Source organism: Cupressus sempervirens, chromosome 9, assembly GCF_028749045.1.
Source record: "Cupressus sempervirens isolate cs-2001-9-10 chromosome 9, ASM2874904v1, whole genome shotgun sequence".
NCBI classification, from domain to species: Eukaryota; Viridiplantae; Streptophyta; class Pinopsida; order Cupressales; family Cupressaceae; genus Cupressus; species Cupressus sempervirens.
The window spans coordinates 260,765,171-260,792,642 of record NC_143126.1 but is presented as its reverse complement, the minus strand read 5'-3'; the positions used below and the strand labels follow the sequence as shown (position 1 = coordinate 260,792,642).

Below are 27,472 nucleotides of genomic sequence, written 5' to 3'. Positions count from 1 at the left end.
TCGATGCACATGCGCATCGTCCCATCCTTCTTCTTTACCAATACTACTGCTGAAGCAAAAGGGCTCTTACTGGGCCTGATATGCCCCATCTCCAACAAATCCTTAATCGCCTTCTCTATCTCATCCTTGTGTTTCTTAGGATGACAATAGGGAGTAATCATAACTGGTTTGGCTCCCTCCTCGAGCTCAATAACATGTTCCATCCCTCTGTCAGGAGGAACCCCACGAGGAATATCGCTAAATACTTTAGCGTGTCTATCAAGTATCTTCTGGACATCTAGTGGATGACTCTTTTCTTGTGGCTCTGGTGAAGTTGGCATAATGTGGCACTCTACTGCCCACTCTATGTCATCATGACGAAAAAGTCTCTGCATTCTCCTCAAGGACACTACTCTGCAACTTCCATCTGAAAGCCCTCTAAGTACCACAGTTCTGCCCTCATGTTGGAATCTCATCTCCAATTTCGCTAGATTGAGTGTGAACTCAACTAGTGAAGCCATCCATGTCATGCTAGGATGACATCATAATCTCCCATGTCCACAACATAGAACTCATCCTCCAACTCATAGCCATCTCCAAACCTGATGCGAAGATTAGATATCTTCCAAGTGCATAATAACTTATCACCGTTAGCCACCATGACTCTAAACCCATCATGCTCCTCTGTCTGTAACCCTCTCCTGGCTACCAACTGTGCATCTATGAAGTTATGTGTAGCCCCAGTGTCAATAAGAGATATCACTTTCTGCCCCTGGATAGTACCCCTGACCTTAAATGTGATTGCCTTTTGGGCCCCTGTCAAGTGTGCCAACGATCTATCATCCTTAGGAATGTTGCTCTCCTCTATAGTGTTACCCTCATCTGAATCAGAGTGCTGATCCTCCCCTTCTGACTCTGACTCTTCTGCTGAAAAATACTCCATTTGATTTGCCTTAGCCTTGAGAGAACATTTATGAGATAAGTCCCAAGGCTCTCTACAATGGAAGCACAGCTTCTTCTTTCGAAGTTCATTCAAGGTTTCATTGTCTAGTCCTTTTGATCCTTCTTTGGGTTTGCTATACTCTTTCTGAAATGATTTTTTGTCTTTGTCCTTGCGGTAGGAAGAATCTGTTGAATAGTTTTTTCCTTTGTATACCGAAGGGGCTAAATCTCGTGCCTTTTTAGTTGCTTCAGCTAACGTGAGTGGATCATGTCCCTTCACCCAACCTCGTAATGGATCAGCAAGACCATCACAAAATAACACCACCAATCTCCTAGGAGAGATATTAGTAACAAGTACAGACAAGCGTTGAAACTCGGCAATGTAAGCATCCATAGAACCTGACTGTTTTAACTGTGCTAGCTCCTTGAAATGTAACTCGGTATCCTTAGTGTCAAATCTCCCAATCAATGTTTCGGTGAATTCCTCATAGGATGTAATCTGATTATGCCCCAAAGTCACCATGCCATGATGCCACCATTCATGTGCAACGCCATCCAGGTGCATAGCCGCATACTTGATAGCCTCCTCCTCAGGCATAGGATTTAGCTGCAAGTATGTATCTACCTTCTGCACCCAAGCTCGTGCAGTCATCTTCCCTGAAGCATCATAATAAGGTAAAGAAAGTTTTCCAACTTTCTTCCTCAGCTCAAAGTTTTGATTCCTCCCTCCTGCTTTAGGCATGTGTCTCATCCTCAAGTCCATATAATCTCTAAGAGAAATATCTGCCTGAAACTCTGGTCCACTAGCCTCCCAGTCCCTCCTGAACTGATCCTGTAACTCGGTAATTTGCGGTTCGTTTACTGGATGAACCGGATCTCTGGGTGGAAAAGTGGGTAGAAGAGGTCTCGAGCTCACAGTCCGTGCTGGGTGTGCAACGTGTCTAAAGTTATCAGCCTCATTCCCATTGTTTCCGTGTCCATTATTACCATTAATGTTATTCTCAGGACCATTGTTGTTGCCTTGGCCTTCATGGTTATTGTTTCCCCCGTTGTTATTGTTTCCCTCGTTGTTATTGTTTCTGTTGTTGGCATCACCTGGATTAATATTGACACCCATCTGTCTAGCCATGAGCTGCAACATCATGTCCATTTGCCTATTCTGCTCCTGCTGCATACGCTGCCCCTGCTCTAATGTATCCAGTAACTGTCAAAACAGTACTTCCCCTTGATCAGCATTTCTGCCTCCGCCTAATCCTGTATTCCTATCATCTCGATCACCCATATTATTGTCCTGATCACAGAATATCTCCTATATGTCTGTATGGTTGAATTCAATGTCCCCTTGCACGGATGTACTAGACTGTTTGCTTTGCAAGTCTGAAATCCTATTTTGTCTTGCTCTGGTATCACGGAAATTATAAGACCCCTGTCGCATGCTCAAACATAAATGCTTAGCCTGTATTTTTTACTTACTTTTTCCCTCTATCCGGCTGTTCCAAATTCCCTATAAGACCTCCACAGGATGGCAAGACTTATAGCTCTGATACCACTGTAATGGGCACCCCTGAATGTCCCAAAAACTAAACCAAATTGCTGAAAGGAATTATGTCAAACAGTTTGCATTCAACTACTTAAAACCCCTTATAACTCTGGAAATCAAACGTTTATTTGTTTGTTGTGTTTCGTGCATGGAATTGGTATCATACAACATAAACAAGAAAGAAACTACAGAAATATGCAAAGTGGAAATGAACTGCTGCTAATAAAATGTTATTTTCAGAATTCATAAAACCAAATACATGGCAGATTTATCAACTCACTAATTACTTCAGCAATATTGTCATAATACTCCAGCCCATGCTTACGAACTTGTTGCTACAATACTTTATCCTCCAATCAGTCCACTACCTTCATAATACCATTCCCTCCAAGCGGCATAAGCGTCAGACAAGTAGTGAAGAAGATATGAGCAAAATATCAAATCTGCCTATAGCCGGAAATGCAACTAAATTGCCTGATAATGAAGCCAATAAGAAAGAATTCCAAAGGCCAAACCCCAAGGGAATGACATCTAGAATGTTACAAGAGAGGATAGACGTCCTCAAATGCCAAGAACAAAGCTGCAACTCACACACCAATTTCTTCTCATATTCAACCTGTCTAATGAAGCTACAAATGCTTCCTTTTATTCTATTCCCACGGGTCCGCTCAACTCATATGGGCAATGTGGGATAAAGATGTGTAATATAAAACATATATTAAAATACCCCTTATGTCTCCCTTGGGTACACATCACCATAAAATAAATATTAAAGTAACACTTTAATATTTTACAATTAAATTAGACGTTACTTTAATAAAACTTCAGGCATTAAAATGTATTAGCAATCGGACTCCGAATAATGCGAGTGATAGCTCATCGGAAAGCTCTCACCGAGGAGTATCGAATCCAATCACCAAAATTGACCTGCACTATGTCCTGCTGACTTACTAAAAATAGTAAGTATGCCTGAAACTGAGTAAATCAACTTCGTTTTGGCCCAAACTGGAAATGACTAGGCCAAAACACTCCAAGATCTCATTAAACCCTTCGTTAGCCCTCGGGACCATGTAGAACAAGGCTAACGCACACACACTTGGTCAACTGCTAAAATGGGGACATTACAATAAAGAAGTAAGATTGGAATATGTGAAGACAAAAGAACAACTTGCAAACATAGTTATCAAGCCATTACCTAAGGCTGCATTTCTATATCTAAGAGGTAAGCTATGGTTCATTCCCTTACATGAAGCTCACTAAATAAAGTTTAGTGATGCATCAACCAAAGCATATTGAAGATCAATTAGTTGGTATAGTATTGACAAGAGCATATTGCAAATGAATCAATACTTGAGGTACATTGATATTCATTGATTACTATATTTGGCATGAGATATCAAAGAGGGAGAAGTTTGTTGTCATATCTAATAGAAGAAAAAAAAAATTGAATGTACAAAAGGATAATGAACTTGGTTTGACATCAAAGGCAGAATTTTTTATCATTAGAAGCTGTAGCAGATAAGAAGCTTTCTAACAAAGGGAGAAACTGGAGGCAAAAAGAGTTCACACTGATAGAGAGAGTTCACATGGATGAGATTTAGAATGAAATGAAGGATAATTCCTTACTTTATTCATTCTTTAAGAATCTCATTACATTATGACATGTTGTGTTGCCATCAATTCTAAAGAGATTGATTTTTGGAACAATTGATTAATTGTGTATTATCTTTGATGTTACACAAAATGTCATATCATCACTAGTCAGTGTATGCCAAGCTCACTCAGGCATTGAAGACAGTTTTCTATTTCTATCTAGCATTCTAGAGTTTTGCTAGTATAGAAGGCAATACCTACCAAGTTCACTCGGGTGCCAAATGAAAGTTTGCGGAAGTTGAGTGTTAATCGAGCTCACTTAGTTAATGAAAGAAATTTTGGATGGAACTAGTGTTAATCAAGCTCACTCAATTATCAAAAGAACTTTGTGAAATGCAGTATTGACCAAGTTAACTTGGTTAACATAAGAAAATTGTTTCTGAGTTAGTGTCTACTAAGTAGGGTCGGCTAACAAAGGATTTTCTTTTTCTGGCATATTAAGTTCAATTGATTTTTTGTTGGTTCTAGCCAACTGAGGAGATGAATATTAATTACTCTAAGTTATATTCTAGCTGACTTGACAATGTGAAAGATACAAATATAAGGTCAAATGAGATTTAGAAAGTGTGAGTGCATGGAAGATAATTGAAGATTTAATGATCAGAATATTCTTGTGAAGCTAAAAAGATACATTTGATCAAGAAGGATCAAGTATACAAGCCAGAATTGAGATCTATAATCAACAATTTAGTTGCATTCAAGATCAGGTCATCTCATTGTTACTCTCTAGCCATTGTAGCAGTGATCTAAATTTCTTAACAAAGTTGGCTTAACAGCTATTTTTAAATTGTCTAACAAGGTGGCATTTCTACTGAATTTTCCAAAAACCTCTACCAAGGCCACTCCTAATAGGGTGATTAAATCCTCTAATAGGGTCACACCTAACAGTGTGCTTTGTAACCTTTAATAGGGTTGGCTTGTAATAGGGCTCACTTCAAAAGAGTGAAAATTAGTAACTAGTTACAATTTGTGGTTTTTTCAAATTGGGTTTCCACGTTAAATCTCGGTGTCAAATGTGTTCATTCTATTTCTCTTATGTGTTTGCACCCAAGTTAAAGTATTAATAATCATAGATAATATCTTAATATTTTCATGTTAAGTATTTATTGAGCATTTTCAATGTTTATCAAGTTACAACATTTTTCATTATGTTTTGTCGAGCATTAGCAGAGTTTAGTTTTCAGAGTTTATTTTGTACTAACCTCTAAGGGATCTAGGATTTATTTTTCTAGTAAATGATTCACCCCTCCCCTCTTAGTTACTCCTCTTATATTTCCAACAACATCATATGTTAGTTTTCCAACAAAATTTAGAAGAAAGTGCCTCAAATTTTAAATTCAACATCAAGGATGAAACATCCAATGCAAAAGTCTAAAACCAAGAAATAAAGAGTAGCCACAATAGTAAATTTTTAATCAAGAAATAAAGACAAGTCCAAGAGGCAAAACATAATCATCAACAATAAATTTGGCTAAGAAGCCCCACATCACATTATTGGCAAGAAGAAAAGAATAATAAAATACCAAAATATGAAATCAGACAAATAAGGAAATAAATCCAATTGATTACAAATTTTACATTACTATCATAATGCGGTCATACCAGGGTCACTAAGGGAAAGGAGGAATCTTAGGTCCTCCAAATATATTGTAGGGATCTTGAAATTAAATAAGATGGAGGTCTAAAGACCATATTGCTCAAATTGTGATTGATCCCACATACTAACTACATATCTATATTTATTGACATTGCCCTACAGTTAGGGTTTATTGTACCAAAAGGTGCATCTAGACTAGAAACCTCATCATAGCATGTAAATGTGAGGATAACCAAAATGAGTTTTTTTTTGTCACTTTTGTTGTTACAGGGGTCTCCTTTCAAAGAACCTAAACATTTGGGGATATTATTGATAGTAGAGTTATACTCTGAGTTGCAGTTATAATAGTAAATCTCTTATCCTCAATTCACTATAACTAAATACTAGGAAATATACACATAATCTTTCATAGGTCAAATTCACCACAATATACCAGTTGAAGTTGTGCTATCAATCTCACCAAATTTGGTATGAACCTTTATACATATATTATCATTGTCCTGTATTATTTTATTGGTTACACAAGTTCTAATTATCATCTAAGAATGTATTGAACGTTATTGTTCTTAGCAATAATTCATATGTTGTGTCCCCTAGTCATAAATGACTTATGAATTCATCCTTAGGTTGTAAGTTTGCAACCAGTTAGGTATAAAACCATTATTAGGATGTTTTCAATGTTTACTTATTCACTCTTACAACTATCTCCTCATCGAAGGTAGAGCTCATCATCACTTTTCTTATCATGCCTCATTACTTGTAATTCCCTTATTACTTAACTTTGAAACTCAAACCTTTATCTCATATTAGGTTGATAATCTCATCACAACCTTTCTTTCTCTAAATTGTAGGGTTATAATTGATCCAATAATTTCAATACTAGAGTCTACGAGTATTCACTTGATAGTTAAAATTTAGTATTACTCATTCTTATACAATAATCATGTTAACATAAATAGACTCACATAACCCTAACTCAAAAGTTTGCATTTTCTATCTTACTAGTTCAATACTATATGTTACATACTTCTCACCATTTAATTTCATTCTTACCACCATATTTAGATAGATTTATTCCCCGATTAGGGTTCCATTCCTCATAGTGGACTAAGATACCCCCATTCTTTATGTGCTCCTAGCTAACCCACTTGTTGAGTAGCTTCTCACATTAGTAATCCTATCATTCAAAATTTCCAAAGGTTACTTGCAAATTTCAATTGAATTCTTGTTTGCTTTCCAAGGATTGTTGGAATAATACATTTCAACCTATAATAGGTCAAAGGTAACTCAATAGCTTGATAACATGGTATACTTTTCAAGTGTTATCTTCCTATTTACTCACCATTTATTTTATCAATTCAATATTTCAATCTGAAGGTACAAAATTAAATTTTGAAGATTGTAGTTTTCCTCTACTTATGTAGTAAAGTCTAAATCAATACTAGTCTACTTGATCACTTCCATACTTGATATGAACTACAATTCTTCCATGAGTAATTGAGTCGGGCATAATTCTGACTTCTATTAATATGATGTGAAACACTTTCTCTTTGATTACTGGGTTATTTACTTGTTTCCACTCATGCGATTGGAAGATGTTTTAGGGTTCTTAACTTAGGTTTCCCCCAAGGTGATCATGTTCAATATAACTTTGAATTCTTTATGAGATCATAATCTACCTTAATATAAATGTAACATTCTTGTGTCTAATTAGTTGTTTCAAGTCATTAAGACTGGGTTATTTGTTCATGGTTGACCTTTTATAGTCATTGATACCGATTTTGGGTTTTTCTTAGGTTTACTCATCAATATCATTGTTTAGAAAGAATACATTATCTTCTTAAAATTTTGCAAGGAGAATTCCTTGCTTCCTATAGTAATATTTAAACGTCCACACTTAATCATGGACCCATTGTTGTCCAAGTGTTATAAACCTAGGCTTTGATACCAAAATGTCATGACCAAAATATCAAGGCAAAAACACAACGATTTTTTTTTAAGTTAATTAATCCACTAAGTTAATACATTCTACACTGAATAGGTTATGGAAAGTTGGTAAGGATTAAAAGTAAGTTTCGATTATTTCAATAAGATGCAAAGTTGACATTCTAACCATATTGTACAGGTTTGGAACACTCAAATCAAGGTGTTATAGGAACACCAAGTTTGGGTTGACTAAACCCTAATTGTTGACTGAGTCAACCTTAATTTGACCATTCTATAAGTCACATTATTAAGTTCACAAATTTTCATAAATTCTATCATAAATAAATCTAACACTTAAACATAATCCTATAACAGCTCTTTAAATATAATCTCCCTCTTTTAATAACATAATCAACCTTATAATTTGAAATACTAACCATATTACTATTAATTTTAAAAAATATATTCAACTACAAATTAAATCTCTTTAACACCTACCACTATACACTTACTAACTTTTAACCATTTCCATTTTCAAATAATTAAATAATTGAAATAAGAACAACCCCTTTATTTTTAAAACTTATTACAAACACTAAAATACACCTAATACTAAATCCATACCCATGAATTCAAATAAATAATTAAGTATTAATAAAAATATTTATATAATTTAGACTAATCTAACATATCCTTACTTTCTCATAAACACGTATTAATCCAACCTTATCCCTAACTCATCATCTGCTAACACTTAACTACCCTTACCTTAACTAACCCCAACTCTCCTACCCTCCTTTACCCTAGGTCATAGCGGCTTCCAAGAATCCCCCACGTAGCCCAAGATAGATCACGTTGCCCAAGGCAGCACTTTCTCCCCCAAGGAATGTTTGCATGGGAATGGGGAAAGGCAAGTGGTTTTGCCCTTCTAAAGCTGATTAGACATTCATTTTTCCCCCAAGGTCAGCGTGTCAATCAAAACACTCATGCATGGTAAGATGGTGCGGCTATCAACGCATGAGGAGGCAATTTCTCCAACTCACATGTTAGAGGGAAGGGATTGATGCAACCTTCAATTAATGTGAACTTGATGTTTTTTTTACTTTGTTTGCCACCCCAAAGCCTATGTCCATCACTCATGTGGAAGACAAGATAAGGGGGTGACATCAGCATAGGTAGACACATGGGATGGATAAGAGAAGTACTCAAGATCTTAAAGTTTATTACATGAGTTTCAAAGGTAAGAGAAAGGTAAGGTTTATATATTGTTTTATATTTATGTACTTCGATATTTTCCTATTGTCTTGAGGAATAATTAAAAGTTTATTTATTTATTGTTGATATAATGACTGTCATAAAATGTGGAAAATTTAAATATTTTTCCAAGGACAGTTTTGTATAGGTGTTTTTTTCCACTTCTTGGAAAATATTTTTGTGAGAGTTTTTTCATTTTTATTTTTTTCTCTCTCACATAAGTTGTTTGTTCCTATGTTTTTTTATATGGTATATTTATATTTCCTTATGGGGTTGGGGTGATTTATAAGGTAGAATAATAGATCTAATTTGGTTATAAACATATTAGTCTAACATTTAAACATTATATTTAAAATTAAAGTGCAACTATAGGGAAGCACATCATTTCAAACATAGAATTTGATTAGTGAACTCAATTAAATCTTTCCACAATTCATTTTGATTTTTTCATACAATGTTATGACTAATGTTTAATAAAACAATCATTGTTCTTTCATGATTTATACCAATTACAAGGGGATGGATTTCAATATGATACAAATCAATATTTAACAATTGCATCTATTATTTCCATTTACTAATAATAATCACAATAAGAGAACTATTGAAACATTATAATAATTCAATAAAACTTTTCTCCTATAAGGAACTATCATTTTATTAAAAACTTGATCCAAAGACTCAATCGGGAAAGAATCAAGGAAGAAAAATTGATATCATTGTCATTGCATATATAGGGTTAGAAATGAATTGTGAAACACTATGTTTTTGCATTCATCCTATACCAATCAATTTTCAAGGAATTTACCATGAAATCTATTTAACATGTTCTCATCTTTTACTATCAATTTTTTATACATCAGGATCATATTTCCTAAGGAGAAGTCTCCATAACAATGGACTCAAAAACACCAAGAAGACTCTGAATCTATTTTTTCTCCATTTCAACATACTATCCAAGCAATCTACAAATTTACATAAAGAAAACTATGGAGAGCTCACCTCCCAACCAAGGCCTCGATGTGAGGCCCCTCCCTGAGCTTAGAAGAACTAAAACCGACCAGGTGATAAATCAGATGCAATCACATTGACAAACTAAACAAACAAAACTCATCCAAATTTTGCATATTAGGTTCCATATTGAACCAAGACTAGGGAGAATGTTGATTTTTCCAGGGTAGGAGATGTCAATCAAAAACACAAAGCATATGCCTCTTTTGAGGCTAATAATCATAATGAACTTCCTTTTTTTCTCTCCTTATCTCCCCAAACAAAAACCAGTTTGTATTGACAATAAGGGCCCATAACACCTTACTTTTTCCCTCTCCTCATCATGAGGAGAGACTCTACACTAACCCGAAGTCCAACTAAGGTCCTCCTCCTATACATGGCCACTTCTACCCGATCTGAGGGTGAGTAATGCCAACACATCTTAACAATTTTTCCCATAAAGGAAAAAGGAAAAATATGAAGGAAAACAAATAGAAAAACTACAAATACCCATCTCTCACATGTTTCATGAAAAATATGAAATACACACATGCAAGAGATTTACATTAGAAAACAAAGAACAATGCATGAAGAACAAGGCCATGAAGAATCTTACCTTCACAAAGGTTATGGCAATGGGATTTTTGAGAAGAGATAATCCTTCTTCTTCCTCAATTCCAAGCTTGACTCTCTCTCTAAATGTAGAAAATGGGTGAACAACATTCCACTCTCAAAAAGGCCACTAAATAGGCTTCTAAATGCACCCACCAAAAATGGCAATAACTTCATACTTGACTTAAGCCTTCTAGGGTCTTCCCACTTGTTCCTACCATCAAGACAACCTTTTAGGAGAAGTGTAAACTTGACTAACTTTAGGGACACGTTCAATTTTGGCACTAAAGGGAAAATGGGCTATTTGAGGGGTCATAAAAGTGAACAAAAGAGTCTAGAAGGGTGGAAAAGGTTCCCAACCCATACCCATACCCCTTGGACACTTGGATTACATTAAATTTGGCCTCTAGGATCATTTTAGGACTTATACAATTGGCTTGAAATAATTGAGCCCTTTTAAAACTCTAAGAATGCAAACTTTCCACTAAACCCTAATTAACATGTTGATACACATATATGTATTACGAGTGTCACATGACACCATAAGATTTATTGTTACATAATATTAAACACCTTACAATTGCATAATGATATTGTTGGAAATAATCAAGACTAGCTAGGTTACTGAGAGGGGAGGGGTGAATTAGTAACCCCAAAACTTTAAACTAATTCAGCACTTAATCAACATAATCCATTCACCATTAATTCATCTAATCTACGACATGCATGAGAAACTAAAAGATAAACATTCATGACACATTAACATAATATTTGGTGACACTGAAACCTTCCAAATAGAAAGCAAAACTAGGGTGGGGATGATACCCACAAAACTTCAATACTGCAGTATAAAGTTGGCCTATTAAGGCTTACAATGATCACTGCTGATGATCTTCCCTATTAAGAGCAATTTGGACTACTAGATCCACCTTGTTAGAGGTTTACAAACATACAATAAAGTATGCACTCTGTTAAGAGATTTAAAGAAAGACTTTTAAGTCTACCATGTTAAAGGATTTAGAAACTAATTCACCTATTAGGATGAAATAGTAGATCTGACTTACAACTTGATTTTTGATTAGATCCCTAAAGTACAGATCACCTCTTGTGATAGATATAACTTTACTGCTCCTTATAGACCTTGTTGAATACTCTACGCTGTTGTTGATTCGCATTCACTCTTCTCAAAACATTACATATCCATACTTGGAAATGATACACTATATTACATATATACCATTCCAATTCTCATATTAACAAGGTCGGCTAAAACACAAGTAAACAAAATATTACTGAGTTGGCCAAATAGTAGAAACTTGAGTTCTATAAGCTAACTTGGTGAACTTCTGATACTCGACATCCACTACATTACTCGGCATCATCATGCACTCGATAGAAGTAGAGGCTCGGTCCATACTAATCACACAACGTAGCTTCAAACTCGGTAACCATTGGGGACTCGGTAGATATAGTGTAGTGGAAACTGATTTCTATGTTTAAGAATGCAACTGTAAACATAAAAGTTTAAAACAAAAAAAAATTAAAAACTTACATGTGATAGGACCTTGATTGCAAGAGGTTGAAGACGCTTGAAAGGTTGACCATACATTTACCACCATGTGATAGCTCCCATTCTATTTTGGTCCTTTAGTGCAAATGGAGAATGCTTTAACCCCGAAGAAAATAGCCCAAATTCTACCCTCAATGGGAAGAGTTTTGTAAGAGCTTTGTGGCACCCCTCAGCAACCTCCTGATCCACAAATGGTGCAACTCTACCCAACATACCAAGTACCTCCTCACTATAGTACCTAGGAGATAAGGCATATGCAAGGAGGTGCAATGGGGTAATCATCTGATTCCAACAATGGTGGATGATTGCTTCCACTTGATTGCATAAGGCTTCACTTTGTGTGGGGTCTGCTTGTATAGAAGGTTTTACCTTCTCAACCATGGTGTCCATGCCATCATACACATCCCCCAAGCAAGATGTATCTATACTAGAAAAGCGGAGCATAGTAATGATGAGCTTGGTGAAATCCAATGCATATGCCACACAAGCCCACCAACTCTCATTCAAGACCAAATCCCTAACCCTTTTTGCTCTTTTTGAATTTGAGGCCTTCCATACACCCCACTGATCACCGATGACAATTTGACTCAATGAATCTTTTACGTTGAGGAGTCATATCATTAAAATTGTATGAGATGCAAAACGGGTCTCAGCAACCTAAGCAAGTTAACAATATGTCAATTGACAATAAAATTATAATTTTTAATTTCTAACTAAATTACAAATCCATGAAACTTAGTAATTTCAAAAAATTTATTTATCTTCAACAACTCCAATTTGGAGCATGTTCTAAAAATGGATTATAACATGTGGTGGTTCGTCACAAACACTTGTATCTCCTTCCCCTCTTGATATATTTTCTTCACCCAATCTATTTGAGTGCCAATCTTCTACATGATCAAGTTAAGGGAGTGAACAGTGCACAGGGGCCAAAAAATATAGTCATACTGACTCTCAACTAAAGCACTGCACCACTACAATTTTTGGCATTGTCTATGGCCACTTGTACCACATTCTCACTACCCACCATCTCGATGGCCTCAATGAGAATTCTAGAAATGAATTCAGAATCCTTCACTTGCCCCTCACCAACGGCCTTCAAAAACATTGCCCCTTTGGGAGAAACTGCAATCAAATTAATCAATAGTTGATTTCTTGAATCCACACAATAGTTAGACCCGAAGTTTTCCAAGATCTTTTGATTAGTTGAAGGTCTTTCTCTATATGTGTCTTCTCTTGTTGCAATAGAGTCATACGCACCTTTTCATACCCTAGGCTTGTGTAGTCAACAGGTGATTGTTGTCACCATTTCCTTCCAATATGGTTCACCAAGTTGAAAGGAAGCTCATTCACATAGAGGCAACGTGCAATAGCTTCATCAGTACAGTCTCTTGCCTCCATTTTAAATCCGGTGTGCAATGGGCCTCTTTTGCAGGTTGAAATTCCCACTTCTTCCTCTTCCTCTCCTGGCACAAGTACTTGCAACAATGGGTGTTGGGAGGATACAATTGGTTCAGTGGGTGGGTGCATCTTGCTCTTTGAGGAAGGACCTTGATGGTAGCTTTCTTTTTCTATTGACCAATGCATCAGCAGCTTCTTGCTCTCTTACAAATGAAATTATTTATGCACTAGTCATCCTAGTACCATTTTTGCCTTTGCACATTCCAAATCCTTCGCCAGCAAGACCCATAAAATGAAGCTTCACTCGAGAATATGAGCTATTGAAATGTTTTCCTTTGTTTCTTTGACAATAATTGCCCTTCCAATAGTATGAGCCACCTCTTGCAACCTGTGATATCTAAGTTGTATGTCTCCACAAAGGACAACCTAAATCAGTTTTGAAATATCGGTCCCTTGCCCCCCTTGGCCCCCCACTGAACTTTGACTAGCACTACCAATGGCATCCATTCTTGCCTAGCTTTTTGCAACCTATTCTATAAGAAAATAAACAAATATTAATTAGGTCCTAACAACTATGAACATCATGCATACAAGTAGAAAGAAGTGAAAAAAACTACAGATATAGATACCCAAACTTGCTTCTTTATATCTTTAAAATTATTTGAAAAAAAACTTGAAAATTTTCTTCAAGAACTTGAAAACATTCATCAAAAGCTCAAAAAAATGCATCAAAATACTAAAGAATGGGATTGATCACTTACCTTGAATGATTTAAACTCCTTTCAGAAACCTATCTCTCACCCTTCAATCGATCCTCTTCAAAAATGTTGAACTTGGCTTCACAATGACAATGCAAACTAGAGACCAAATGAGAAGTGGTTGTAGGTGCAAACAAAGTTCCATAATGAGTTGTGAATGCTTCAACATTCACCTTTAGGGTCGTTTTAGGGTTTCATAGCAAAAAACAACCTAAAAGAGTCAATTAAAGCACATGCATATTGGGAAACTTAAGTTTTTATTTGGATTTTTAAGTGTTTATGGTCGTTGGGCCTGTGGGTGCTCTCGAATGCGTCTAGAAGCCCTGCAGAAGCTTGCTGGAAACCAGCCACAGGCTTTTGGATGTGTGTGGACTTCCAAACGCATCTAAAAGTCTATGGTTGGCTTCTGGCCATCTTCAACAGGGCTTCTAGAAGAATCACGCACCCATCCGCATCAAATTTTGAATCTGGGCAATACTCGGACGAATTGGTAACTTAGCATTTAATCAATCAGAATAAGATATATATATATATATATATGTCTGATTATAAGGAAGATGGTCGAAAGCCAACCACAAGCTTCTAGATGTGTGTGGAAGCCGAAGACTGGCTTCCAAACGCATCTAAAAGCCTGTGGTTGGCTTCCGACCATCTTCCACAGGGCTTCTAGAAGAATCATGCACCCATCCGCATCAAATTCTGAATCCGGGCAATACTCAGACGAATTGGTAACTTAGAATTTAATCAATTAGAATAAGAGATATATATATCTAAATATAAGCAGTAGATCAAACTGCTACAAGGCAAATAGTTGACCTATATACTATTATAACGCATTATGATTTGACTGACTATGATTGGTCCCTCATTTGTTAGGAATTAGAATTACACATTGCTACTGTTAAACAAGAGATATTAGAGTACTCTAGCCATTCCTTAAGCACACACTAATACCATTAAGAGGATAGGCTAGTTTTGTCAAGGAGAGGCAGAGTAGAACCTCACAAGGTGGGCGAATCCAAAAATGAGATAAGGACATGTATCACAGAAAACATTGAAGGAGATGTCCCAAGATGACTATGAATATGCATTCCAGAAACCTTGAGAGAGCCTATTTGTAGATTGGTGTCCAAGTGCCCTAAGGACACGTAAATCCCCATCCTTCTTAGGGTTGATGATTATGAGAAAAGTAAGGAATTAAAGTGTAAGTATATGCATTGTGAATCAGTAATTGTTTAATAATTTAATCAGATATAAATACATGATGGTGTATGTTTAATCATTGGAAATTGACAGCCTCCTCATAGGGAACATTACAGTGATTAGGTAATTGCCATTTCCAAGTACTATCCAAACCCTAGTTGGGAAATCTAGGGTAAATCAAGTAAGCCCTAGCTGGGGACATTACAAATTCTAATGCACCTTCAAATCTCAACAACCTTATACTGTTGAAAGTGTTTCAGATTTTACTTTTCAAATCTTAGTCAACAGATAGGCTATTATGTTTATGTATGTAGTTGCTCCTGAAACTATCAAAGCCTTTCTCCTAGGATCTTCACATCCAATGAGTGGTGAATGGCAAGCTGCCTGGGGCAGGCTAGCAAATGTCAAGAAGATGCTAGCTTTGTTGTCTGAAGAGTGGGAAGCAGTTTGCAATGAAGGAGTCAATGACCATAACGTCAAATACTTTCATCTACAGCTTCATTGCAAATAATCTACCATAGTATAGATTGAAGAGGAAAGTGCAATAAGGTGCCTAGAACATTTGTTGCAGCTAAGTCCAATGGTGTGACATAACATACTTTGGTCCACACGTGGTGGGAACTCTTATTCATCCAACATGGAGTGGTCTACTTAGATGTAGAACCCATCTCTGCCCTCCCAATCATGTCTCCTTACTAACCCAAACATCATTGCTAATATTCTTTAGTTTCACTTCAACAACCATCATAGGGATTGAAGAGGAATGCACAATAGGGTGCCCAGAACATTCATTGCAACTAATACCAAGGGCATGATATAACACCCCATGGCCCACAAGTGGCGGGAACTCTTTTCCATCCAACATGGAGTGGGCTACTTAGATGGGGAACCTGACTCTGCCCTCCCAATCATGTCTCCTTACTAAACTGTACGTGAGTATTTCCAGTCTTTAGTTTCAATTCCAACAACCAGACATCGTAAGGATTGGAGAGGAATGCATGATACAAAACACAAAACATTTGTTGCAACTAAGACCACAGGTGTAGTATAGCATCCCTTAGCCCACAAGAAGTAGGAACTCTTATCCATCCAACATGGGTTGGGCTACATAGATGGGAAACCCGACTCCACCCTCCCAATAATGTATCCTTTTTCCAATAATGTCTCCTTATTAATTATACACGATTGCTTATATTATTTAGTTTCACTTCTAACAACCAACCATCATAGGGATCAGAGAGGAATACATGATAGGCTGCCTAAAATATTTGCCACAACTAAGCCCAAGGTTGTGATATAACACCCCTTGGCGCACAAGTGGCTAGCCTCTTGTCCATCCAACATGGGGTGGACTACTTCGATGGGGAACCCATCTCTACTCTCCCATTTGTGTTTAGTATTTACTTACTAACTCATACAAGATTGATTGTAGGAGAATAAACAGGTCAAATAAATAATTTAAGATTCTAGATAGATTAGCAATTCTCATTAGTAACTATGCAAAATACATTAGAGATTACATACTGAACAACTCCGTTACCACATTCACTCTGCAAACCCCAAAGTTGCAATTCAGTTCGTACAGAATTCAGATGTGGTCTGTAGTTGCAAGAAATTTGTTTTTTACTGATGAATTCACTCAAATTTGCCATGCGGAACTATGGATGAATTTCCAAAGAATGTGAGTGACTTGTCTTACTAACATGCAAGCCTGGGACAAATTCCATCAAATTTGGTGCAAATTTGGGTCCACATCGGCTTTTTGTTGACTTTTGACTCTTTTACCAGTTGGAGCTCAAAGAACCAGCGCACCGTTGCAGCAAAATTTTGGAAACGGGTTCGGGTTCGTTTTGGGCTCATGCGTACAGAAAAATGTAAAAGTCATAAATATATATATACACACACACATATTTATGAAGCCTAGAAACATAAGTTAAAATTAGAATGTCACGTACTATCATTAAATCATATGATTTAATCATTTAAACAACAAAAACACCATAAACTTTAAACTTGTCAAATTTTATAAAATCCTACTAAAACACCAACTTGGTTTTAAAACCAATCATGAACTTGGCCTCAATAATGACATCAATGAGTAGTGAGGGGCGCCCTGCAAAGAATGAGAATGCAGTGATAATGAAAATCATACTTCAGCTAATTGATGGTAAGACTGTCAATACAGAGTTAGTACTACATAGGAGTCTGGAATTAAAACCTCTCCAACTTGTAGGATCATTGAACTATCAAGGAGCATATCACCATGGAAAGGTGAGTGTGCCATTATACGAGCACTCACTAAGAATTTCAGAGGTCTGTTTCTTATTGAAGATCATAAAACACACAGTAAAGTCTTCATCTTGAGGGAGACGATAGTATTCTTTCTGAAAATTGACCCCAAGGTAGATGTTACTTCCAAAAATATTGCACATGGGAGTTCACTTCCTTCTCATCTCCTAAACAATAAGATGTAATTATGAAGAAACCATTAGGAAGTCAAAATATTGTAAAATATGCAATAAAAAAAACACTTTTCTGCCATCCATTGGGCCCAGTTAGACCAAGTTCAAACATGGTATGATCTGTGCATGAGCAGTTCGCCCAGGTTTGATAAGCAGGTGAACAATTTCGAACTTGGGCTCTGAATTTCAAACCCTGACCAAACCATGTTCAAACTGTATTCGGACCAGGTCTGGTCCGGAGGGTGTATAGCCGAACCAGGACAACTAAGACTTTTGATGTAATTTTTTTTGGCTGATTCAGGTCTATTAAACCTTTCAAACCTAAAACAACTTGTATATAAAGTCTTCTTTCCCATTTAATCTCATTTGTAAAAGGAAACAATAGTTCATGCATCTCATGCAGTTTTATGAGGTTTGGACAATTCTAGGTGTAGCTTTCTTACTGTGGTGCAAGAAATTATCTATTTCAGGTGTGGCAGTGAGATATTTCAGTGTTGAAAATTTGTTGCAAGTTGATTTTGCTTCCAACTTCCAAGTATGGGCAAGTGGCTGTGAGTTTATTGCAAGCTGAGGCCTTTACCTGGGAAATAATAGAGATAACAGAGATATGGTGATGTATTTTGGCATTTTGTTATGTCATTTGGACTTAAACGTCAATATATGCAGTGCTGTATTTTTCTATGTTGCTTTAATATTAGCATAGTGGTGTCTGAAGTGATTTGCTGCTGCATATACATACATACATATATATCTTAAGAAAAAACTTGTGCGGATTAACCCAAAACGAATCCGAATCTAACTCAAAAAAATTTGGACTAAATTTGAACCCAAATCTCGAACCCGCATCCATACTGAAATCTGAACCGGAAACTTAGTTAAACAATATCATCACATTGTTTATTAAAAAATATACACTTGTTATATCTCAAGAATGTTGTTTTTTGCTAAATGCAGATAACTTCTACCCATCCCTATCCTCATTGATGCCTTTTCTCCAAATGAAGTTCTTTCTTTTATAGCCCTCAAAGAGAACAAATAGCCACCTAACTCTCCAAATGAGGTGTCTTCTCAAAAATAATCGCTGTCTTTTCTAAATAGATCTCATGCTTCTTCAACCATCCCCTCTTTTGGAAATGACTTTGTTCAACAATTTGTTAAGAGCCAAGACTATAGATTGGCAATTAAGGGATGAATTTCTTTACATGGTTGTCGGCTTAGATATCAGCATATTGTGAAGTCTTGTGAATAAGGCAATTTACACTTGTTCTGCTTACTGTAAGTGGCTGTTTTTTTTTCTGAATGCAATTATATTTCAGAACTCTCTTGTCCCATCAATACTTCCTCCCTGCCTCTCAAATAAATTGATCTCCTCATTTTATATCTTAAATTGAGGTGGGAGTCGCACCTCTTCAAGTGGCAAAGGATACATCCCTTAATAAAGCACTGCTTGTATTCTTGTAATTACTCAGTGATAACTATACCACCTAGGTCAGCCCTTTACAAATAATTCCCATTATTCTGCTGAGTCGGCCTCCTACAACCAAATGCAATTATATTTTTATTTGTTTATTGCCTTGGTTTACTTGATTTAAAGATCATGATCTGATTTTATTTAGTCTGCAATCTGTTTTCATTAAGGACTGCGACCTGTTTTCATTAAGGGCTGCTAACCCTAGTTTGGCAGGGGCATGCCACATGTTAGCTCTCAATTCAACTCTAAAATTGTGCCATACAGATTCTAAAGTGAGTGTGATGAATGGCCTCATCACTGTAATCATATGAATATTTCAAATTTCCCTATTTTTTATAGTCATCCCCTACAGTCCCCGTCCTGAAAACTATGTTGGACATAGTCAAATATAGATTGTTTTGAAATGTATTTGGACACATTAGTAATGATGTATATATCCAATGCCAAGGAGTAAATCTGTATGCATCACAAGAGTAGCAGCAATACAATGGCATGCATAAATACTAACTAGTTAGACTATCTTAGTCTAAGGAAGCATATTGCCTTCTCTCTGTATCTTTATCTATCCACAAAATCATCAGTATTGCCAAGCTTTTACACATACACGCTGTGTCAGCCACCAAAAGATGCCCATACCATTCATCAATCAAAAACAAATTTATAAATAACAAAGTTGTGACTCCAGTTCCAAACAGCATGCAATAGTTTTTACTAATTTGTCTATTGAGAAGTGTGCAGGAGAGGAGCTAGGAGTGCTTATCATTCCTTTTATACTCACACTTTTGATTTGGGCTTAGTAAAATTATCAAACAAATCTTGAATGCAAAGGGCTAAAATTGAGCAAGGCAAATATCAAACACTTCAATTTAGGGATTATAAAAATTAATCATCACATAATCTTGAATGTCTAAGGCTTAAAACAAATGAATGTGATAAACACTCCAAATTTGATTTATTAACGAACATTCCAAAGAAAACATTTCAATTTGTGGCTTAAAACAAACACATCGAATCTTGAATGCCCTAAAAGTTCAATCGTCCTTATTCACATCTCTTTCAAAGATTTCGTGCATGATTTATTAAGTTGACTCGAATTTGTTTAAGTTGACGAACGTTGTGAAGTTGGAAAGAACATACATGTTAATCATGTGTGTTTTCAATCTTAGATAGGCAAAATTAAAAAGTTCAAAGGTTGAGAATGAACAAAGTGTCTTGCATGTCTTAAGATGTGTTTTTCAACACATCTTTGAGCTATCTTTTTATTTCCTTGCAAAGTAGATCCATTTAAATACATGATGCATGTACTGAAATTTATTATCAAGATCATCCGCACCAACCTAGGAGTGCTTCTAGAGGGGTTTGTCATTTGGGAAGTGTGTCCCCATTGGAGAATAGTCTTAGACCAATAAATACCCCAAATAGTACAGAAACAAGGTGCTGAAAAAAACTCACCTTATATCCACACAAGTTTGGGCCATGTGTTTTTTATGGTAATTTGAGGTAGGAAAACTTTCCTATGATTTCAGCATAGTCAGAATAGACTCTCAAGTGGGTCACACACGTAACAATTGTTTGGGAGGATTCCAAAAATCTTATTACAAACCAATTAGTAGGCACCCTTTTATCCTTAATATAAACTCATAGTGCAAGAGAATATAAAGCTTCTCTGAAGTTACCTGACATATGTGTTTTCCCTGGTAGACGCATAAGGCTACTTGGATTTCATCCCCAAGAGTCATTGTCCCTACAAAAGGGGGCTTATGTTTGTCATATCTTGAAGGATCTTTGATGCGTAGTGTTGTCGATGGACTCTTGTATCAACATGCCTCTTAGATTGAGAGGGAAATATCACACTAGATCCAAGAAACATCAATATGGGCTCCTCTCGGCAGGCCTAATGAGCAATATATTGAAGAAAATTTGACCTTAAGGATAAAGTGTGCTTGAACTATATGTTTTGTGACTAGAACACATGAAAAAAAATTGTAAAAGCATACACATTTGATTCTATCGAAGTTCATTTGTTAAAGATATCACTTGTTTCTCTCTCTCAAAGTTGTTTTGTCCTTTGAGAGATTGCTTGCTCACAAAATCTTATCTACTATTAGAGAGTCTTATCCTTGTTTTCCAAAAGGTTGATAGCAAGTCCATTTGCAACAACCCTAGGTCTGGCTTGTTCTATTTTACCTTTTACTTCAACCCAAGTTAGTACTTCATCTTTGAGAAGGCCATTTTCTTAGTTAGACTCATTTGTTATCCAACAATCCATGTTTTCCAACCTAAGAAAAAGGCATACTTAGTGTAGTCACTGCATCAAACCGAAAGTTGAGAAATAACCCAAAGCAGATAAGTGGAAATCTCATGTCAGATCAACCAAAACCAAAGTTCAAAAAGATCAAACTCAAACAACTAGTAGTATATAGAGAAATAGAAGTAGAGCATAAGAAACACACCCAATTCAAGACTTGCTAAACTTGACAGAATTGAGAAAGAAGGTATTGAGGCAGCCCTAAAAACAAAGTGGGATCAAAATGTCCAAAACATGACCATAAGATGTGGAGTTAATCATAGTCTTATCCATTACACTATCTACAACCACTTTAATTAGGTCCATCTTCTTCCACACACACTTTACATTTATCACATCATAAATTTGTCTCTTTAGGGTTATCATATAGGTCATTATCCTCCTTAAGCATTTTGTAGATCCATCATCCTTAGATCATGCTCTAGGAATTTATCCCAACCCAAATCAAATCCTAGATCAAAATCCTCCATTTCCCCCCCATCATCATTGAGCATTTGGTGTCACTTTGTTAGAGTTGTCTATCCTACATCGTGCGTCAATCATATCATAATGATTGTCCATTTGACCATGGATTGTCTAGGGTAGTCTATCATTGTAATTTGTGTCCCTCCTCACCTTGAGCAAGAGGTTGGGCTCCACATTTGATCATCACATGTCTTCTGGAGGGTCATTAGTCTATACTAAAGTTGACAAAATCACCACCTCTTGAGCTTACACATAGGACAAGCATCTATTTTACTTTGACATTATGTTGCTAATCCTTAAGGTCCCTTAGACATCATATCCTTAGGAGTAAGATTCCTTATCATCCCCTTTTGCATCACCACACATTACCTTTTGCACACTTATCACACATTTCTAGATCCTAGGAAATGCTTGCATCATAGGTTAAAATGTCATCACATCTTTAGGAAGCTTAGAAAACATCTAGCATATTGCACTCATTGTCATTTCATCTTGCATCTCACCCTTAGGAGTATTATCATTCTACCCACCACACATCATGACAAGAACAAAAGGAAGAAGAAAGATATGGATCCTAGTCTTAGTGGTGGCTCGACTAGTACACAACTAAACCCAATGGCCTTCGTGACCACACATGACCCACCTTTGCAAAATCTAGAAGATTTGGGACCCTCACTATCAAACATAGATGTCTTTATGAATCAACCGGGCATGCAACCCTTGTCAATGCCATCATAGACAAAAACAGAGAAAACATCATGGCAAATTTTTAGTGAGACAACATTGGTGTCTTTGGCTTTGGGAGACCACCACCTTTGGACATAACAGACCCCACACATCTTTTGTTCAGAAAATTGCCATCGCCTATTGGTCCCTTTGATCCCAACAACCCTTTTTTCATACCTGGAAGGGACATTAATCAATGATACAATAATTCATGGACCCAACTGTGACATCCACTCAACTTTGTGTCCCTATCCCACAAAGAAACAAACTCGTCATTGCACAATCGTTGCTCCACACAACACCCCACCATCCCACTATCACACAGCCCACATATGTGGCCACTTCCACCACTACTGTAGCAACTTTGCAATCTGCATCCATCCCACTCAACGTTGTAGGACCTTCCACCTCCCAAGTCAGTGCTTCCACATCATACATACCCACCAACAACACGTCCAACCCATTTCAACAGAATACCCAATCAACATCTTAGTTCACTACATGAATGTTGTCAACAAGGCCTAACAACCAACCTCTCATCACCCCTAATATCAGCATCAATCCATTTGCTCCCACCCAAAACATCGTCACTTCATTCTCACTTGGTCCTTGGTATTTTGTGCAATCAAAGGGGCAAGCCACATGCCTCTTAACTAGTAATCCTTTTATGTCAACCTTCCAAGTGTAGCCACTACCAACCAATCCACTACCACCCATGACTAGCTATTTTGTCATGCCACCTTTAGGGAAACAAAACAGCACCACAATGGCAACAACCAGCCATACGTACAGTTCCCTACATCAACTATTTCGCACCCATTACCACCTAGTTACCCTCTCAAGCAGAAGCACATCCAACTTACCTTGGAAAAAATGTGCAATTCCAAAGAATAGCACCAATATGTCCACCACCACCACTCCAACAAAAATCATTACAGCAATAGTATGCACAAGCACCTGTGCATAACCATCCATCTGGACAACAATCCCACACTTACCCACCATAATAACAACAATTGTACCAACAATAATTTTCCTAGCAAGTGTAGTAGTATCTCCAACCACCACCACAACAACCAATAAATGTCCAAGCAATAGGATAATCTATGTTCCACCCACAGTAGTACACCCATCAAAGTCATTCATATTCAACTGCTATATCTGACACATATCCTGCACCAGGGGCACTAGGATTGGGGGCACCACCTATAACACCTATCAACCTAGAGTGGGAAGAGATGAAGAACCCTTTGAAGGCACTCAAACATAGGACTGGATCCAAAACTTTCAAATTTGAGAATGTTTGCTCATACCCATTCAACGAGTCTATAATGATGATACCCTTTCTCCAAGCACTTTGAGATTTCCAAATTTGATAAATTCAAGGTGAAGGGGGATCCAGCCACACACATAAAATAATTTTGATGTATTTCTTATGCTCCTCTTCCCCAAAAGTCTAGGAGGCCCTACTCTAGAATGGTTCAATCTAATACCCTATGGCACGATAAACACATTTGATGATCTCTTAGGAGCCTTTGTGGCACAATACGCCAATCTTGTTGAAACTAAATTGTCAATGGTCAATTTAGTCCACACCAAACAAAAATAAGGCAAAAGCCTCATTGATTACCTACAAAGGTTGAGGTTTTGGATTAAGATCTTGAAGAATCTGGTTGCATTTATTCATTATACATTATAAGCTTGAAGGGTTAAGATATTTTAATATATATAGACAATATGAATCCATGTGTGTTGATGGAGTTTTAAAAGATGAATTCAAGAAAGCTAACCGAATTAACCCAATGTAGTACAAGGACTTCAATACTTTTGATGAACCAAAATGGGTTAGGATTGCATTGAGTTGATAAGATAAGATAGATAAGATAAGAAAATTTTATTAATGTCCAACAAAAGACCACAACATCTGTCTATGGGACTAGAAGCTTACACCAACAAGAAAGCAGACAAACGAAGCACCAAACAGTGTCCACAAAAGAACAAGCAAAACAAATGAAGAAGAAAGTAGGAGACGTCACAAAAAATATTAGGTATCCATCCTCATAGGGAAAAATTCCAACACCAACTATATATCTGCGGCTACCAGAGGCCCTGTGATGAAGTTGAGTGCTATAAGAGGAGTGTCGTTGGCGAAGAGGTCCCTTATGGGGTCTCACAGATCTGGAATAACCCGTGTTAGGGAAACTGTACAGTCGCTTCACACCCTAAGCCAGAGATAAGAGCAAGAAGAAGGTCGTAATAAGTTGTGCCTAGGTCTAACTCCTGGGAAATGATAGTTGTAAAGTATGGTCATGAAGGTGTAAGGACTCACAGAGATAGAGCACAATGCAACTTTGACCTATGTATCCAAAAAAAGCTGAGAGGGATTTGTAATCTCTAAACAGACAATAAAATCTCCCTCTAATCTCTTAGTATCTAGGGCATCTGACAAGGAAATGGATCTCAAATTTTGCCTCCGCTAAGGTACAAAGTGTACACACCCAATCACAATTTTTTTGGTTTGGTGGTGATCGTCCTATTAAGATCACAAAGGATTTGATTCATGCGATTTTGGCTTTAATGTTATTGGTGAGGTACTAGCTCTTAAATCATCCTAGAAGAATGTAGTTGAAAAACTTACTAAGTGGGATAAAAGAGCCATGACAGTCAATGACATCAAGCAATGTGATGTCAAGTTTGCTTCAATGATATTGTGTTACAAAATTTATCATAGTAGCATAATTAACTCTATCTCAACTACTATCATTCATAGTATTTATTGAATGTTAAAGGAAGATGCTCAAATACTTGTTTGTGAAATTTTAAGGGAATAGTCAATGGAGAATTTTGGAAAGATTAAAAGGACAAGTTGCAAATCTTTATGTATGGATCATTGATTATCCATATGTTCTTCTATTTGATGAATTGTTTCCCTAGTGTGTCAAATGTAACTTGGCAAATGTAGTCTTTTGAAATTGTAGATATTGTTGGATGCAAAAGAAGGAAGACATTGATTAGTAGATCTTTGGATAAATCAAGATGTTCTAGAAGCAATTGCAAAAGAGAGAGTTCCAAAAACTTTAGTTGAAAATATGTCGATATTGTTTGCTTCATGGTAGAGATTGACATTGGTTGTATGGAGGCAAATAAACCAAGGAACCTTTGGATTATGCTAATGAGATATGAACCTTGAGATTGTGGTCAAGTATATTGAGGAAATGTTGAGCAAACCTAGAGATCCCAATGGAAAAAGGTTTGGCACTTGTGTTGAGAAGTATCAGAAAAGTCAAAGTCAATTTTATGATATAGCAAGGAACATAAAGATTAAGATAATGGTTGATAACATTGTTCCCTATCTGGGTCCGGCTTCCAAAACTCACGATACATCTTTGGCATGATTCGATTTTTGAAACTATTGGGAATGCTATTGGTGTTTTCTTATATGTGGATTCTAAAATGTTTGATATGTTCCACTCGACCTATGCGCGCTTTCTTGTTGAGTTGGATGTTTCTAAGGGCCTCCCTGAGGTGATTTGCTTGGATTCCCCAAGAGGTTTATGGACATAAATGTTGGATTTCGAAGGTATCCCTTTTCGTTGCAAGAATTGCCACTTGACTGGTCACATTGTTGCTCAGTGTGTTGCTGGGAAGTCTAAATCAAGGCGACCACCTTCGTGGTGGTCAGGGGCCTCTTCTGAGCACTATACGGTGAAACAATCCTTGGATGCTCTTGTGGATTCTGTGGTTGAGGTCTCTCTTGGCAATCATTTGGAGCTAATGAAAAAGGAGGGTGTCCCCTCTTTGGTCTCTTCCCCCGTTTTGGATGCTTTTCCTAAGAGCTAGTTGTCGACTGATTCTCATAAGGAGATTGTTGCAGCTTCAGCACCCCCTGGGTTCCACTATTCTATTTCCTCTAAGGCTTGGGTTGCTGAGGCTACGAAGATTGAGGACGGGTGGATAGTGGTAAAGAGTAAGAAAACTAAGCCTTTTGCTCCCCCTTTAGATATGAACCTTCGATCGCGTAAGGAAACTTCAAATCAAAAAGAAAATCTTAAGTTCCTTTGTTCTGACTGGTTTTTTTGTGATGGTGAGCGGGTTGTGGCTCCGGCTCGCTGGTTACTGGTCTGGGAGGTTTTGTTGGAGTTGATGAAATCCAACTCCGAAGATGCCCAAGATCACTTGCATGTGAATAACCTGTCAAAAGGAAGCCAAGGAAGGAAGAGCATGGAGCAAGGGAAAAAACCCTAAACAGACATGAGAGAAAATATTGCAACACAAGAAAAATATGTATTTACAATATGCTGAATATTATGATGTGAAATACAATGAGGGAGCCCGAATATAAAGAGCTCAAGGAATCTCCTAGAACCAGCTAAAAGATGCTAGGAGATAAGTGTGACAACTAAGCATACATCCACATGAGGTGGAAAGTCCTCGAACAAGGTGAGAGGATAAGTATGACTTAGGAGAGAACAAACTCTCGTATTGTCAACAACTTATAACAAACTCCTAGACTACAACTAATAAATAAAATGCATTAACCTAAGTAAGCTTAAGTAAATAGAATAAATAATTAGTAAATTAATTATTTACTCTAACACCCCCCCTTAAGTGCAAC

At 36.8% G+C, this 27,472-nt stretch overlaps 1 pseudogene; it reads right to left on the bottom strand.

Moving 5' to 3' along the window:
* Positions 1-23,862, bottom strand: part of LOC149538445 (protein CTR9 homolog) — a 173,620-nt pseudogene extending 149,758 nt beyond the window's left edge.
* Between the last annotated feature and the right edge of the window lie 3,610 nt (positions 23,863-27,472).